This window comes from Sabethes cyaneus, chromosome 1 (genome assembly GCF_943734655.1).
Source record: "Sabethes cyaneus chromosome 1, idSabCyanKW18_F2, whole genome shotgun sequence".
NCBI lineage: Eukaryota > Metazoa > Arthropoda > Insecta > Diptera > Culicidae > Sabethes > Sabethes cyaneus.
In genome coordinates this window covers 163,531,533-163,548,502 of record NC_071353.1, presented here as the reverse complement: position 1 = coordinate 163,548,502, position 16,970 = coordinate 163,531,533, and the positions used below count along the sequence as shown (strand labels likewise).

At 42.7% G+C, this 16,970-nt stretch overlaps 1 protein-coding gene across 2 annotated transcripts in view; it reads left to right on the top strand.

Moving 5' to 3' along the window:
• The first annotated feature begins 7,941 nt into the window (after positions 1-7,941).
• Positions 7,942-16,970, top strand: part of LOC128732709 (signal transducer and transcription activator) — a 132,244-nt gene continuing 123,215 nt past the window's right edge. For both annotated transcript variants that reach the window (XM_053826029.1, XM_053826026.1), the window contains exon 1: positions 7,942-8,363. The gene's annotated coding sequence lies outside the window, so the exon portion shown is untranslated. The remainder of the gene's footprint in view (positions 8,364-16,970) is intronic.

Below are 16,970 nucleotides of genomic sequence, written 5' to 3'. Positions count from 1 at the left end.
GCAACTTTCATTCCACTCTTATTCCACACTCGCTCTCAGTAATGCTGCTGATAAGTTTGCGCAACGCTCATTCCACACTTATTCCACTTTTATTCCACACCTTCTCGCAGTAATGCTGCGCAACATTTATTCCACTGTTATTCCACACTTGCTTTCAGCAATGCTGCAAATTCGTTTGTACAACATTTATTCCACTGTTATTCCACTTTTATTCTGCACTTGCTCTCAGCAATGCTGCTGATACATTTGCGCAACGCTCATTCAACACTTATTCCACTATTATTCCACATTTGATCTCCGTAATGCTGCTGTTACGTTTGCGCAATGCTCATTCCACTCTTATTCCACTTTTACTCCACAATTGCCCTTGACTGACACGTTTGCACAACGTCTGTTCGACATGCATTTTCATGGTAGCTTTTAAGCGACCATTATTCCGCATCTGCTCTTAGCCGTACTGCCGATACGTTTTCATAACGTTTATTCGACTCTTATTCCGCATTTATATAACAACGTATAGATGTTGATTAGAAGCTAGAAAAAATATAGGTTATGACGTTTAAACAACAGACAATTCAGTAAATTCGCTTATTCAGCACCGAATGCTATCAAACAACTCTTATTCCACACCTGCTTGTTCAGGTGCTGCCGTTTTGTTCCTTGGGTTGTCTATACTGCTTTATAATTCACAGTCATGAATTCTATATGAGGACACGCACGACTGCAAAACAACTTAATGTTCACTTCGATTTGACATACTCTAATCATTATACAATTCCAATGTGAAATTGACATGAAAAAGATTTAATGTAAACTTTCTATTACGATTTTGTGTTATCTGGGTGAGCACAAGTGGGCACAATCTTTTGACATTCATTGGAGGAGCGTCGAGTTCGGCCTGACGGAGTTACTATGGATACATTCATGATTGTTTGTTGTTCGAATGTAAAAATGTAAACATTGTTCAATTTTGCAGATCAGCTAAAGAGGAACATAATTGAGCGGACAACAAATTTTATGGATTGTGGCTTTGCAGTTTTCGCAGAATGTCCAAATACGCAACGGAAAGTTTCTTATCAAGTCGAGACGCTGTTCGACAGCAAACTTAACAACGGCTCGACCAACATGGAGTTAATGTTTGCGTTAATGTGTAATGTTTCAAATGTTCAATTCGCACGATTGTGAAAAAGTATTCTAAGCCAGTGCCTTCAGAAAATTATGGCCGCAAACCACTATAAAAGTTTGAATCCGTTTAGTTATGTTCCACTTCAGCTGATCTGCAAAGTTAAACAATGTTTACATTTTTACACTCGAACAACAAACAATCATGAATGTATCCATAGCAACTCCGTCAGGGCGAACTCGACGGTCCTCCAATGAATGTCAAAAGATTGTGCCCACTTGTGCTCAATATCCGCCATTATCGCTCGTGGAAAGCTGGATAGTTATTATTTACAACTTTTCTGAATAAAGTTGGGCTGTATCCTTTGATATTTACGGAGTTACAATGCTAGTAGCTCATTACCCAGGTAACCAATAAGCATTTCCAATGCAATTTAAATGCAAGCCAATAAGCACGTAAGTTGCCTTAAATGCTACTTAAATGCTTTTTGACGTAGGACTACGTCTTACGGCAAGTTTTGAGATAGGGTGTCATTCCAAAAAATCGAAAAATGCGAGCGTCACGAAAAATGAAAGGTTTTGAGCGCTAATAGCTCAGCGGTTTTCCAATCGATTTTCAATATTCTTACACCAATCGATCGGAAAATCTTCTAAGAATTGACCCAAATGAAGAAAAGTATGGATTCTTGATGTTGAACTATTGAAAAATTGAAAATAATGAACCTATGTTGCACCAGAATTCTCGCTTCGTGATTGGTTGAAAGATTCTTTACGATGATCTAAACCTATACCAATTTGATATCTGTGCTTGGGAAGTAAGCCAAAACAAGTGACCAAGTTCCCTCATTTCAACAAGATTTCTTAACTCCACGGTTCAACCTAGACCATTTTGATGTCCTTGCTTGGGAAGTACGCCAGAGAGAGTGACAAAGCCCCTCGTGCCAACAGATTTCTAACGAACGCGATTAAACCTAGTCCAATTTGATGTCTGTGTTTGTGTTAGGGAAGTGTGCCACAAAAAATGACACAAGTTCGTTGCCCCAACAGATCGCAAATTCTTTACTGCGAGACGATTAAACCTCGGCGAACTTGATATCTGTGTTGGAAAAATGTGCTACAGCTGTAGTGTTCGGTTATAATACGACTCTGTATGAATACGCATGCTTGCCGTTTCATTAGATGTGTAGTGAAAAGATGTGCTGTTGATAAAATAGGATTGAATTGGTAAAATCCCTTCAACGTGGGAAACCATGGATAATACAAACAATCTTTAATTTCAGTAAGGTAGCAGGAAAGCAATAGTTTGTGTTCTTGATTTTGTTAAATTGTTTTCAAATGCACAATCTTTTAATAATTGAACGTATGCAATGTTACTACTTTGATAAATGTTACGTACAACGCATGTAGCATGTATATATGTTGCATATAGCATGTATACATGAAGAATCGAATGATTACAAGCATGAATACATGTCACTATCACTACAAAGAGACTCGTAGTCCTGCGTCACCTATATATGCGGTCGTGTCTAGTACACAACCCCTCTGATTTTTGGCAAAATATGCGGCTACTTTACTGCTAGCCCTCTTATAGTGCTGACAATGCTTATTTGCAGCTAGTTACCGGCAAGAAGGATTTAAATAGAATTGTGTATGCCGATTTACAACAGTTATGCAGTCAAAAGGCTGGTAAACAGCAACCTGCAGTATAAAACGCCAGGAATGCTAATAAACGATTGATTTACTGCTTATACTAATGCTTATTGGTTACCTGGGTTGTAGCCAAGTAAACGTTCACTTAGCTTAAAGTGACCAGATTTTTTTTGGATGAATGCGGGACATATTGGATGGCTTATTTGCTAAATCGATTCGGTAGTAAAGATGGGGTTATTTAGAAATAGGGCACTTCATTTTAGCGATAGCGGCGCTCCCAGTGGTCATGGATGCTAGCTTTTGGTGGTGTAGTGTTGTTTGTAAACGGTTCTGCTCGGTACTATTGTTTCGCAGTATAAAGCTAACGTGGTTTGGAGATATTCATCTCCAGGAGGAGAAATAAACGTAATTGTGTACGGTCACCTGCGGAATCCATCAGCGTCGGCTCGGGAGCTGGCGGGACTGACGGATTATCCTAAAAGAGCTGTGGTGTGAGTAATTGAGGGGTACAAGGAAACCCAGGGCTGTCCGCAAGGTGCAGGCCAGACGTTGGAGTTGAACTCTTGATCGTCAACTACGGTTGAGGGTCATTCGGAAAGTTATGGCTGATCTCAGCATCACCGCATAGCGCTTTGGCGAAAAAAAAACTGAATACTGACCGCTTTACTGTACGGCGAATCCGACTCGGAATGGCTACAAGCGTTAACGAGCTAAAGGGGAGCCCAACAGAAGCCTCAAACAATAAACAAAGGCTAGAATGCAGTCTCGTGCGCTGTGCGGCCGGGTGGTGACGAAACGCGATGCATGTGACTGACTCGATGATGAATAAGCTTTAAAGAAGGCCGATTTTAACCAAATCCAGGGGTGCTCTGACTCGCGGTAGGGTTTGTAGCAGATTCGAGATTGGTTTTGAGGATGGGTTCGTGAATGATTCGTAATGAAGCGAAAACTGAAGATGAAGAGAACAGTCGCCAGCGACATTGGTCAGATGAAGAGTTCGAGGTGCCGGTAGGCCGGGGCCATGACGGGGGAGGGTGTGCACTAGCTGACAAGTGTCAGCAGTAGACTTTTTCATGCAATGCAACATAATTTCCTATGTTTGATCCTTAAAAATTGTTTCGATTAAAAAATTTATCAATGCGGGACACTTTCCGGGACGCTTAAAAATCCGGGACAAATCATCCGGATCCGGGACAGTCCCGCATAATCCGGGATTCCTGGTCAGTCTAACTTAGCTACTAATGAGCTACTAGCATTGTAACCACGTAACTACAAAAGATACATCAAAACTTTATTCAGCAAAGTTGTAGATAATAGCTAATTCTACAACTTACTTACTTAATCAGCTCCAGGCCGTGGTTTCCTCTGCTGTACGAAGAAGTCGTCTCCATTCCACTCGGTCCATGGCCGCAATTCGCCAGCCACGTAGTCTACGTAGGGTCCGCAGGTCGCCTTCCACTTGATCGATCCATCTTGCACGCTGCGCGCCCCGCCGTCTCGTTCCAGTCGGATCGTTATTGAGAACTTTTTGAACTGGGCAGTCGTCCGACTGAAATTTTGCTTGGCTGAGACGGTACTGTAATGTAAATGTAATGTATGTAAATCGAATCAAAGTGATCGTACCATCCCTGGCACACAGAGACAGCGATCTTATAATATTTTATCGATCTTTTAATGCAATAAAAGATGATATCATACCACAGCGATAGTGATTGGCTATATAATGCCTATCATTGGTGCTTTCCGTACCTGCCGGTATAAAATACGACGCGACAGCGACGCGACGCGACTTCGCTCACATTCATTTAAATACGCAGCTCTTTTTCACCGGAAGCAGGGCTACGTATTTGAAATATTGTGAGCGAAATCGCGTCGCGTGCACTCTATACGGGGCCTTAGCCATCTAGCAACTATTATGCCAACCTCCTCGCGGTACCGGCCGGAATAGGAACACCCTTAGCGGAGATCGGGTAACCTACCCGGGTGGAGAGTAAAGTTGATGAACAGAGAAGGAGACACTTGTGCGAATGCTCTGAGTGTTAGCACGAGGAATAGCCTTGCCAGCCAGGCACGTCTTTTACTGTATCTACATTCCGCAACCTAGTTAGCACCTGTAGACCAAGCTAGCGGCGGCTCAATACAGCGTCTGATATGGAGCTGGCGAGTGAATTAAAAAACATGGTATCTCGGCAGTAAAGCTAAAATGGCAGCTCCATTCTGAGGCTCGGCAGCGTGGCTCTAGTAAGCCAAGCTATCCAAACCCACCTCACTACGAACATTCAAGCAAACACGAATCGAAATATTCGGCATCGACGAAACAAGGACGACTAATGGAAACTCGTTACTTGGATCTGAAGATCGCGGAATTTCTTGAGAAAATTTACGTGGACCAATCACGTACCTTTAATATTAATTAATCACAAGTTTGTTGACTGCCAATTAGCGAGTTTGCGCATTGATATGATGATACCGAACGAGTTTACAATCTACTAGCAAACACGCTTACCAGCAACCTGCAAACTCTCTTAATGTAATTAGGACTTAAGCTTGATGGTATGGTTATCTTTTCTGACAATAAATATTTATGTTTTTACAGTATTATTATTGTTAATAATGTAAATATCAATGTTTTTACAGTATGTTGTATTCTACTGTTGCAATAATATAAACAATACAAACAATACAATAGTTAGCTTTAGATAGCTTTAGAGGAAATCTGTCGCAACGGAGAGAAGTCCGAAGATCCGTTACGGAAAGACCAAGCTTTTCCAGAACTGTGGCATTACTAACGAACTGGTAACGAGTTTTGTAGCGCTGGGCAGATCAAGAGAGAATGTGAGTGACAGATAAACGGCCTTTTCTTCAATTTCAGCATCATCATCAAGCACTCCCCGCTTGAGGGAATGAGAAGGAAAAGTTCTACGAGTGGCTGAAGATAACGTACGATAGCTGTTCCCCATTGAGGATATGTGCGTCTAACTCGGTAGGCAAGAAATGTGTAGACCGGTGATCGGGCCGCATAGCCTGCACACCGACACAAACGATAACGACCAACGATGCCTTCGCAGCTTCCCAAGACTTGGAGCACTGAAGTACCCTTTTCCCACGCAAAGATATCCACAAAACCACCTGGAGATCACCTAACCAACGTACACACTTAAAAAACTCGACCAAATTTGCCGAGATTTGGTCAGCCGAGCGCTCGGTGAAAATTTCGGTGGTGCATATTGCACGAATACGGTTTTCCGGATAAACTGACACGACTGGTCAAAGCTCATTGTGATGTGTGATGTTATGTGTTTTGTGCGCATTTCAGGGATACCCTCGAATCCCTTCGAGACGCGGCGTGGGTTGATAGATGCTGGTGGCTTAAACTGCATGCTATTAAACTTTGGTCTTGAGGGGGTGACCCGATGACCGGGTATTGAAATGAGAGGAACGATTTTTGCCAAAGGAAACCAACTTCTACGCTTCGTAGATGTCTTTGATATCATAGGCAATCTACGCCAGATCGAAAGCGGAGTCTAGGAAGATTAGGCTGAAAATAAATACGTCCAAAACCAAATACTAGAAAGGAAGAGGCTCAAAGGAAGTAAACGCGCGTCAACCACCTGTACAAAATGTACAATGTACAAAACCCTTATTAGACCAGTAGTTCTTAAGGGACTTGAAGCTGCGACGCTGCTCACAGAGGATTTAAGGCCCTTCCCGTGTTCGAGCGAAGGGGAGTGGCGGAGGCGTAAGAATCGTAAGCTACAGGCACTGTTTGGAGAGATTCTCATCGTATATCTGGCGAAAGTCGATAGGCTACGGTGGGCCGGATGCGTCGTAAGTGTGCCGGACGACAGTGCGAGGAAAACGGTTCTCTACAACGAACTTTCCATGAAACAAGCGCTTGATTAACTATTGAACAACAAAAATGTTCTTTGGGTAGACGCCTGGGAAATTGGCGACGTGCGGCCCAAGATTTAGTTGAATGAAGATGACTGTTTGAAACAGCACAACCCGTCCTTGTTTTTAAACTGACGGTGACGATGACGATGGTAACAACTTACCATCTTTATGTACCTGTACATTGAGCCATAATGTACAATAATCACCCCTATTCTATATTTCGAACGGATTTTTATTTCGTTCGACTTGTTTTGCCCATTTGATTTTGCTAGCGGAATGAGGAATACCATCCACTTTCGTTCGAAAAATCAACTCGTTCGAAATCAGAATAGAGGTGAGTCTAGAGTAGGTATATAATGCTAAATGAATTCTTCGTTCAAATTTTTATTCCACTAGTGGGGAAAAAGTGCGAAGTTTGAATCCATAAAATTAGCGCCATTTTAGTGAGTATGAAATGGTGAAGGTCACTTGCAAGAAGCGTCCAACATAGCTCTAACCATCCCAAGCCCCTACCTAGCGCCTTCAGAAGGCAATACCTGGGAAGCAGGGAATGCTTCAATTTGCATAATAATTGAGCAGCCAAGCTAGGAGGTGCGAGCTCGTGTGGTATCAGCCAGCAAACTTGTCTTGTGTAATTGAGAATTTATGTTTAAATTTCTTGAGGCGAGTTTGTTAGCTGCTAGCAAGCGAGTTTGCGGGCTTTACATCTTATCGACAGCATTTCGTGCAAAACTGACCAGTTTAGTAAACGAACATGCGATAAACTTGATAAATCTACTAATAAATATTGTGCTTCCCGAGAAAATATTTCGGTTTTCAGCTTTATATATATTGTCAATTGCAAGGAAAATTGTACCATCCAAAGTGCGATATCGCTCATAAAAGTGCTATTTTTCATTAAATCGTTTCGGTCTCTTCGGCGCACTTATTGCTTGGAATATAACGAAAAAGTGCGCCGAAGATACCGAAACGATTTATCAAAAAAGCACATTTATGTGCGATATCGCACTTTAAATGGTACAATTTTCCTTGTAATCAGCAATATAATAACCGCAATAAATGTAGAAACGTATTTATCCTCCAAGTATGGCATCTCTGCCGGGACTGTCAAGTTCACGAGATCGTCATCGTGTCTTCTCGGTCTCTCGCAAGTACAGCAGTCCTGAATCTCCATACCTCTTGTATCTCTGTCTCTCATTTACGTTTTTGCTTCGTCCGCGGTTGAAGTTCTGCTGAAGTCATTCGTCACTCCGTCGTCGTCGCCTGTTTGCTCAGCAGCGAGTGAGTAGTGTTCGCTTGTGTGGTGAGGTTGCGTGCGAAAAAAATAGTACGAAAAAGTATTTTTCCATCCGTGATAGAAGAATAGCATGCGGTGCTAAAAATTGCGACGCGAGACGGCAAAGTTTCGCTTACGGGAAAACTAGTGAATTACTGTGCGGTGAAAAAAGCGAAAAAGCTAATTTTGGTGAAGTGCAGATTAGTAATAGCACGTTCTCTGTGTGAAATTGTGTTTTTGTGAAGTGCCGAGGAAGAAAAAAAAGTTTCCAGCTCAATCCGTGCATTACGTTGTTGGTGCGGACGGAACCGAACGAAACAGATTGCGTTCGTGTGCGAACGAGACAGCAGAGGCGCAAAAGTTTAATAAAAATAACATTCTCGAAGCCGGAGCGGGACAAAATTTTCTTCCTGAAAATGTAAGTTTTTCGCCTTCTACTTGCACTGTGTTCATCTCTTGTTGGGTCACCCACCAGTACCAGTACCAGCACCACTCCCTCGCACCGCTCGGCACGGCCGGGCCCGGCCTGTATTTTCTTTGAGTTTTTTCTACTCGCACATGTCTTCAGAAGCAGCAGCAGCAAAGCCCTGGGCAAGGGCGGCGGACAAAAATGAACGTTCCAGCCAGCGCGACCGACTGTCATCGTCGCTTGCTTCGTTCTGTTCCGATAGGGTTGGCCACACCGATGGCTTTTAATGACGATGGAAACTATTTTTAATGCTTCGTTTACTTTTATGGGATTTTGGGTTTAGAAACTGCATCAGCAGGCTTATCCCTCCTCTATCTTCGCGGTGCTGGTGCTCTAGAAGTGGCTTCCGAATGGTTGATTATTTTAAAAGTTTGGTTTTTGGAGGGAGTACTTAATGCGTTCGGTTATAATCGTTAAAATCAGCTGGCTGTGTATATCATATGCAAATATGTTTCCAAGAACTTGAATTTACAACAGTTTTATCCGGGGTGGTTCGTTCGTACGAACGCTTGCGTTTACATTTTGGGGAAAACGAAATCTGCTTTCCAAATTTGCTTACAGAAAATTACCAGAAACCTATTATCTCTCATAAGCTCAATATAGTTTTCTCGGGAGCGGAAAGCCTATCAAATTAAAAAGAATTTTGGTAAATCCGGATCCGGATTTCTGATGTGGGTGTTCAAGTGATTCAATGCTAGCTGGTAACCTCTATGATTGATAACGAATAAAGTTGATTAAGGTAATTTCTGATAATTTGAACGACGTTAATGGCCATGTCCTATAAACTTGTTACCACGTACAATAGATTATTCACTGATTCAAGGTGTTTTAAAACTTCATATTCTTGTTCCGAATCTGGGTTTATCATCTTGGAGCGACAAATTATCCCGTATTGGGTACTTATCAGCGCAGATAAGACTGTAATTTAAAAGATTAACACTTCTCTGCGGTACATTGTAAAGCAAGCAAAATCAACCTAAAGGGATGGTAATGTAATAAACTAATATTTTGCTTTGTGCTTGTTTTTACCGTTTTTTTACCAAAACTTTCCGTAGGTACCAACCACCTATTGTAGACAGAACAATCGTCCGTGTAATGGACCGTGACCGAGAAAAGATTTGTTAAAATTTAACGACCGAACCGACCGGTCTCATTCAGAAATCTTTTGTATACGAAACGAAGGGTCAAAAGGGAATTGGTACCACCAGGTAGGCAAGAAACAACATTTATTACAACCTTACAACCAAAGCATGCTTAAGAACGGTCCTCTTCCGAAGGGCTGGCTAGCTGATCGGATGAGTCAATCATTGAGCAAGTCATTGCGAGTAGAGTAGCAGAGTAGCTTTGAAAGGTAGGTGGGAAAAAAGCCCGCCCTTTGCCGTGCAGGCTGTGTTGTTATCGAATTAACCCCTGGGAAGTTGGTGATTCTGCTGTTTTTTTAGCAAACAACTTTCAAAACAAGTGTGTCGGGAGCTGTATATTCTCTGTTGTTGCTTTTATATGTTGAAATTCCATCATTGAGACGATTCGAGCTGTTTATTGAAGGCAGTTATGTTCTAATCACGAAGCACTTCGGATATTATCAAACAAGACTTGGATTAATCTAGAATTGATTGTCATGTCGTGTTGTCAAAATAAAGAATAAATGGACATTAATCGGAGATGCTCCTCCTAAATGCTAGGGATTATCATCTCAATTTGTTACACGTGAGAATTCAGACTAAGCCGCATTTAAAAGTAGAAGTCTGTACGTCAATGTATAACAAGCTTGTAAAAAACTCCCAAAATTGTGGCAAATAATGGAACTTCTACTGTAAAGAAAAGCTTAGTTCGCATTAAAACAATGCTTAAAAGCAGATGGGACTATTCATTTGTTTGGGAACTGCTGGTCAGTGGTCTATCAAGCCTTGTCCTTGGATGTGCCAGCTTTCTTACATATAATTTTCGAACAGTGTTGTATCGAATTGAACAGAAATAAGAAGCACCATTTAACTCCAAACGACTCCTTGTCGCATCTGTACCGACAACGAACCACCACACAAACATTTTTTGCCTTCAAAAACCTTTGCATGCCAAATTTGGTTCCATTTCCTTAATTAGTTCTCGAGTTATGCAGAAATTACTGTTTCATTTGTATGGGAGCTCCCGTTCCAGAAAGGCTTGTTGGAGGAGGAGGGGAGGGGCTTGTTGTTCAAGTGAAATGCAACTCTGCAAAACTATTTGTAGAGACGTAGATTGGGCATCTAATACAGAAGAGCAAAAGTATTCTGGCTTTCCAACACAGGTTATGAGAATTCTTGATGATGCAGGCATTCTCAAGTATTGGGCGTACCAACGCACATTACAAGCACTTCAAGCAATGTTTGTTCGATTTAAGCAATAGGGATCTGTGAAGTCTCGGGAAATTTTTGTGATGAACCCAAGTTGGTTTAACCCTTCAACGAGAGCTTGTTATCTAACAGAACTCCAAGATCGCCAAACTAATCGACGCGTCCGAGAATAGCTTCGCTTCAAGTTGAGCACAGATGGGTGAAATGTTATAACCACACGTTTGACAATGCTCATAGTGAGCTTGTGTCTGTTACACCAATCAGCGAAGGTATTCAACAGCGCTCGTAATCGCTGGCAAAACAAGACTTCGCGGCCGGCTGTTAGTGTACGGGACAGGTACGGGGCTAGTGCAACAATCCTACTGACTATCTAGCAGCACCGCCTAGTCGATTTCCCAACGAAATAGATCTTTAGATCGTCGTTATATACCAGTGCGCATCCGGAACCAAGCAGAATTCTAGTGTCGTTGAAGTAAAGGGGAAATAGCAAAAGCCCCATATTAATGCCTTGTGAAACACTAGCAGTATTACTGAATGCACGGAAAACTGTGGAATCCAGCTAGATATGTAAAGTATGGTCTGTAAGATACGAGCTCAACCATGAAGTCAATCTTTCAAAAACACCGAGTTTTCAGAGCTTGTGCAAGAGTATTCCATGATCTACTGTGTCCAAAGCGACCTTAATATCTGTGTACACAGTGTCCACCTGTGAGATGCAGGTACTAGTGAAATCCATCAAGTTAGTCGTCACAGAACGATCCGGCATAAAACCATGCTGGTCTACTGATATATAGCTCGCTCCAGAGTAGCTTTGATCAACCGCATCAGTTTGTCCGGAAAACCGTACTCGTGCATTATCTACCATAGCTGTTCTCGTTCAACTGTATCGTATGCTGCCCTGAAATCCACGAAAATACGGTGCGCGGGCACGTTGTACTCTCGACATTTCTGGAGGATTTGTCGGAGAGTAAAAATTTGATCCGTAGTAGCACGGGCCCCCATAAAGCCGGCCTGGTCTGGTACTACCCTACAAATTCTCTTGCTCTTGGGGATAGACGACGCTACAAAATCTGAGAGATCACCCTGTGGGCACCGTGCCACCGTGCCATCGTGCCAACTTACGTTATATGCAACGACATGGAAGGGAACCTGATTCCGAAAGATCCGCGGTGGCTAGGCGTTTGAAACAACATTTCGATGCATTGTTGAATGGTGAACATGTTGGAGCGATCAACTGAAACAGGATAACGGTTGAGGATGATGGACAAGCTGTGGATCCATCAACTTTGGACGAGGTTAGGAAAGCAGCAAGGGAGCTGAAAACCGGCAAAGCAGCTGCAAAAGGGCCATCGACTCGAATGCAGCAATTATCGAGGCATTACTCCTTAATTCTGAATACAAATTCTTTCCCGCATCCTGTTTCTCATACTGAGGTCGTTGCAAGAAACCTTTGTTGGCGAATACCAGTGCGGTTTTCGAGAGGGACGCTCCACGACGGACTAAATATTCACCTTGCGACAGCTCCTCAATAAATAGTTTATAGACTGCAAGGCGGCGCACGATTTAGTTAAATGAAACGAGCTGTGGCAGGTTATGCTTGAACATGGTTTTCCGACAAATCTGATCAGGCTGATACGTGCTACCCTTGATGGTTCAAAATCAAGCGTCAGGATAGCGGGTGAGATATCGGACTCGTTTGTGACTTCAGATGGTTTGAAGCAAGCAGACGGACTGTCGAATTTGCTGTTCAACATTGCATTGGACGGTGCTATTCGAAGGACAGGCGTGCAGCGAAGCGGTACCATCTTCACGAAATCTCTTATGCTCCTAGGGTTTGCGGACGATATCATCGGTGTTAACCGTAGAGCTGTGGAAGAAGCGTACACGCATCTTAAGGAGGAAGTTGCGGGGACAGGGCTTATCATAAGTTCTACCAAAACAAATTATATGGTGGCTGGTAGAGAGCGTGGTAGCCCTTCGGGTGTTGGAACTGCGGTGGTGATACATGGAGATACTTTTGAAGTGGTCGACGAATTTGTTTACCTTGCTACGTTAGTGACATGTGGCAACGATGTGAGCCGTGAAGTAAAAAGGCGGAAAGCGGCTGTCAACAGGGCCTTCTACGGATTACGTAGCCAGCCGAGGTCCCGTAGCCTACAACTTCGACGCTTATTCTCCCGGTGGTAACGTTGAACGTTGAAAGAGAGCGACCGACGAGCTCTTGTCGTTTTCGTGCGTAAGATCCTGCGATCAATTCTTGGCGGTATATTAGCCGAAGGAGTGGGGCGGGATAATTCACGGATTGCGAGGATATGCTCGTCGGAAAACCTTACTTCTGTCAGGTGAGATGTAAACTGCAGCAAGCAAAAACTTTATTCCTTTGAAGATAGCTGAACTGTGGCGAGCTCAGTACTCAAAAGGTGGCTAAAACTGGAGGGGTGCTATGAGAAGGGCATATGGGAAGAATGCCAGACAACTACCCTGTGAAGAGGGTCTTTGCTTCAAATGCGATAGGAACAAGATGACCAGTGGCGCAGCGAGCAAGATGGTTAGCCTAGGTGGAGCCAGTTCTGGCAAGGGAGTACACGGTGTCCAAGGAATTTGAAGACCGTGAGCCCACAAACAAGTGAATTGGAGAAATTTTATTCTTCAAGTTATGTCTTAAGGCCCCCATACTCGTTCGTACATGTTGGCCAAAAATGTTGGTGAATTCATGTTCGTCCAACACGCTCGCTTGTGTGTGAGTGTCACGAACCAAACTGGCAGAAGAAAATGTTCGGCTCGGCGCTCGGTTGAATGAACCTCCAACATTTTGTTAATTTCCAACCCAACATATGCGTACGTGTATGGGGGCCTTTAGGACGGCAAGCCAACTAAGTAAGTGAGCAGTTTGGAGTCGTCTCAGTCACAAAATTGTAAAATATCTTCTGCAGGTAGTGGAGTTGAAATCGTTGCGGAGATGTGCCGCAACCGGAGTAGTTCCGAAACTGCCACTGGAAGACCTTAGGTCAGAAATCAGTCAACCCGACATTGCAATTGTATGCCACTTCCTGGGCCAAGACAACAGACGATAATCCCAGATACTCGCGCGTTGTATTTTGTACAACACTCTTTATCTCGGAATATCTGGGAATCTTGGCTATATAGAAAGTTACTGTCTTCAGCAAAGTTAATCAATAGGTCAAGATCTTTCGGTTGGGGGATAGGATTTTATAAGTTTGTCACCAGGCGGCGCTAAAATGTACTGCAAATTGTACACTTTACAATTCCGGCCGTATACAGCTTGTAGCATTCGGAAAGATCATTTTATCGTTTCTAAATGAGATAGCATTCTATTGACTAGATTTTTTTCTAAAAGTTATCATGTTTTCTTAGATGTGTTTCACATAAAACATAGTATGATATCATTTCTGCTGTTGGCATCTTGGAAAGTAGGGCTGATGTGGCGTTTTAATTCACTTGGGCAAGAATGTTTAGAAAGTTTTCTAAACTCTATTACAATATTTTCTGAAAACAAGTCCTTACAAAAACAGATTTCGTAGATATAACACAGTCAGAAAACTGACCCATATACTATTAGCGGCCTGAAGCCACGAAATTATGAACTTTTTCACACCTGCGGAATGATCATCAACTGATCAATAATTTTACTGAACACAGAAACCATTTTCCCTTATGAAGAAACGAGAGAAAATTCCAGTAGGGACCAATTGCGGTACCCCTCGTACCGCGCTTGCATCGTTTCTGCGATTTCGGTTTATGCAGATCTATTTTTCAGAACAATTTAAAGCATTGATCTATTTGTTTATTTATATTTTATATCATCTGACAAATTTGTCTTAATGAACTAACATAACAATCAAAATGCACTAGACCTAGTAATTTTACTTTTAAACAAGTGCGAAGGTTCGCCGAACTCGAACAGATGCTCAATACTAGTGAATAGCCTCACACTGAACGCTACGGGTTCGAAAAAGCCAAAGTTTGTACGGTGAAAAACGTTTACTAGCATGGAAGATGGTCTTAATGCACGTTGCGATGCACGGAAGTTCATCATGGACAGGAGCTTCGGCGAGTCAATGTCGCCATTCAGCACTTTGGCCACGAGTAATACCTGTTGAAGTTTGCGACGCCGTTCAAGGGTATCCAGTCCAAGCAGACGACAGCGATCCGGATAAGGTGGAAGATTATTTGGATCTCGCCAGGGTAAGTCCCTTAATGCCAGGCGTAGAAATCTTCTCTGTACACGTTCGATGCGCAAGTTCCATGAAAGCTGGTGTGGAGTCCAAACCACGCATGCGTTTTCAAGCAGAGGACGTACAAGGGAGCAGTACAAAGCTTTTAAACAATGAGGATCTTTGAAATCCCGGCCTATTTTTGCGATGAACCCAAGTTGCTTGCTCGCTTTAGAAACAATTTCCGTTCGGTGCCTATCAAACGTCAGCTTACTGTCCAGGATAACACCAAGATCGTTGACATAGTCGACTCTATTTAACGCTTGCCCATCAATACTATACTCAAAAATAATAGGCGATTGAATTCGGTGAAATGTAATCACCTGGCACTTAGCAATGCTTACTATTAGCGAATTTAGTTTACACCACGTCACAAATTTATCTAATAAAAACTGGAGACAATAACAATCCTCGATGCAACGAATCGTCAGATAGATCTTTAGGTCATCGGCGTATACTAGTCGGCAACTGTTTCCTAAGACATTTGCTGCGTCATTGAAGAAAATGATAAAAAGGAGAGGGCCAAGCGTGCTACCCTGCGGTACACCAGATTTGTTTGTAAATGTAGTTGATAAAACCGATCCAAGTTTAACTTGCAGAACTCTATCACACAAGAATGATTTTAGCCACGAAACAAACCGCTGTGAAGCTCCCAAACGTAAAACTTTTTTTAGCAAGATGTGATGATCAATTCGGTCGAATGCAGCTTTCAGGTCTGTATAAATTACATCGACTTGCGCTTTTTGTTCAATATCCCGAATGCAGTTTGATGTGAAATCGAGCAGGTTAGTTGTCACGGAACGACCAGGGACAAATCCATGTTGATCAGAGGAAATGTAATTCCTCGTGCTACTTAGCAAGGCAGTGCTTACAATCGTTTCGAACAACTTAGATGCAGCTGATAAACTGGTAATTCCACGATAGTTTCGTACATTTCGACGGTCACCACTCTTATAAACCGGGAACATATACGAATATTTCCAAACATCAGGGAATTTTCCTTGAGATAACGACTCGTTGAAAATGCAGCAAAGTGGCGCTGCCAGAATTTCCATGCAACGGCACAAAAGAACAGCCGGAATCCCATCCGGACCAGCAGAATACGAACACTTCAACTTTTTCGCAGCAGCTATTATCATATCGTTAGTAATTTCAAAAATATCGAGATCGATTAAATCGGCAGGAATGCTTTCGGCGGCACGCATAACATCCTCTTCAGGAGCAACTTCAGAAGCAAATACCGTGGAGAAAAATTTAGCAAATAGCTCGCATGAACTAGACGCCGAGCAGGATTCCACTTCATCGTAGTACACATCCGTAATAGTCGAGCGGCTTTTACGTTTAGTGTTTACAAAAGTCCAAAACTTTTTTGGATTTCGGCGCAGATCAGTTTGAACTCTCAGCACATACGATTTGTAAAGACCAGCATTTAACCTACGGTAGTCATCGCTTGAGCGCTTGAAATTATTCTTGGTTTCAGTTGATCTCAACCGGCGAAGGTTGCGCAAACATGTGTTTCGTTTCCTTTTCAATTCCCTCAGACGACGGTTACTCCACGCCGGGGAGAATGGCTGTCTAGCAAAAGGCAAATTTTCGTTGAGCCATGAACGGATTATTGTACAAAAGTTTTCTGCCATCGCATTTACATCATTACTGTCCAGTAGAACATGCCAATCAACGCACGAAATATACTCGGAAAAAGCGGCATAATCAATTCTGCGATAATTCAGCTCACGCATCACCGATGTGGCTTCGGAACGAACAGCGCACTGGTTTATATTGGCAGGAATCGAAATCGCTAGCGGGGGATGGTGCAAGTCAACCGGCAGCAAAGGAGCTTCACACAAATCTATATTAACTTCACACTCAGCAGAGTGAAATACCAAATCAAGTACGCGTCCGAGATGATTACGATGTAAGTTTGCTTGGTTCAAATTTAAAAAATCCATACCATCAACCAGTGCAGCACTAGCAGTTGTGAGATGCGTAGT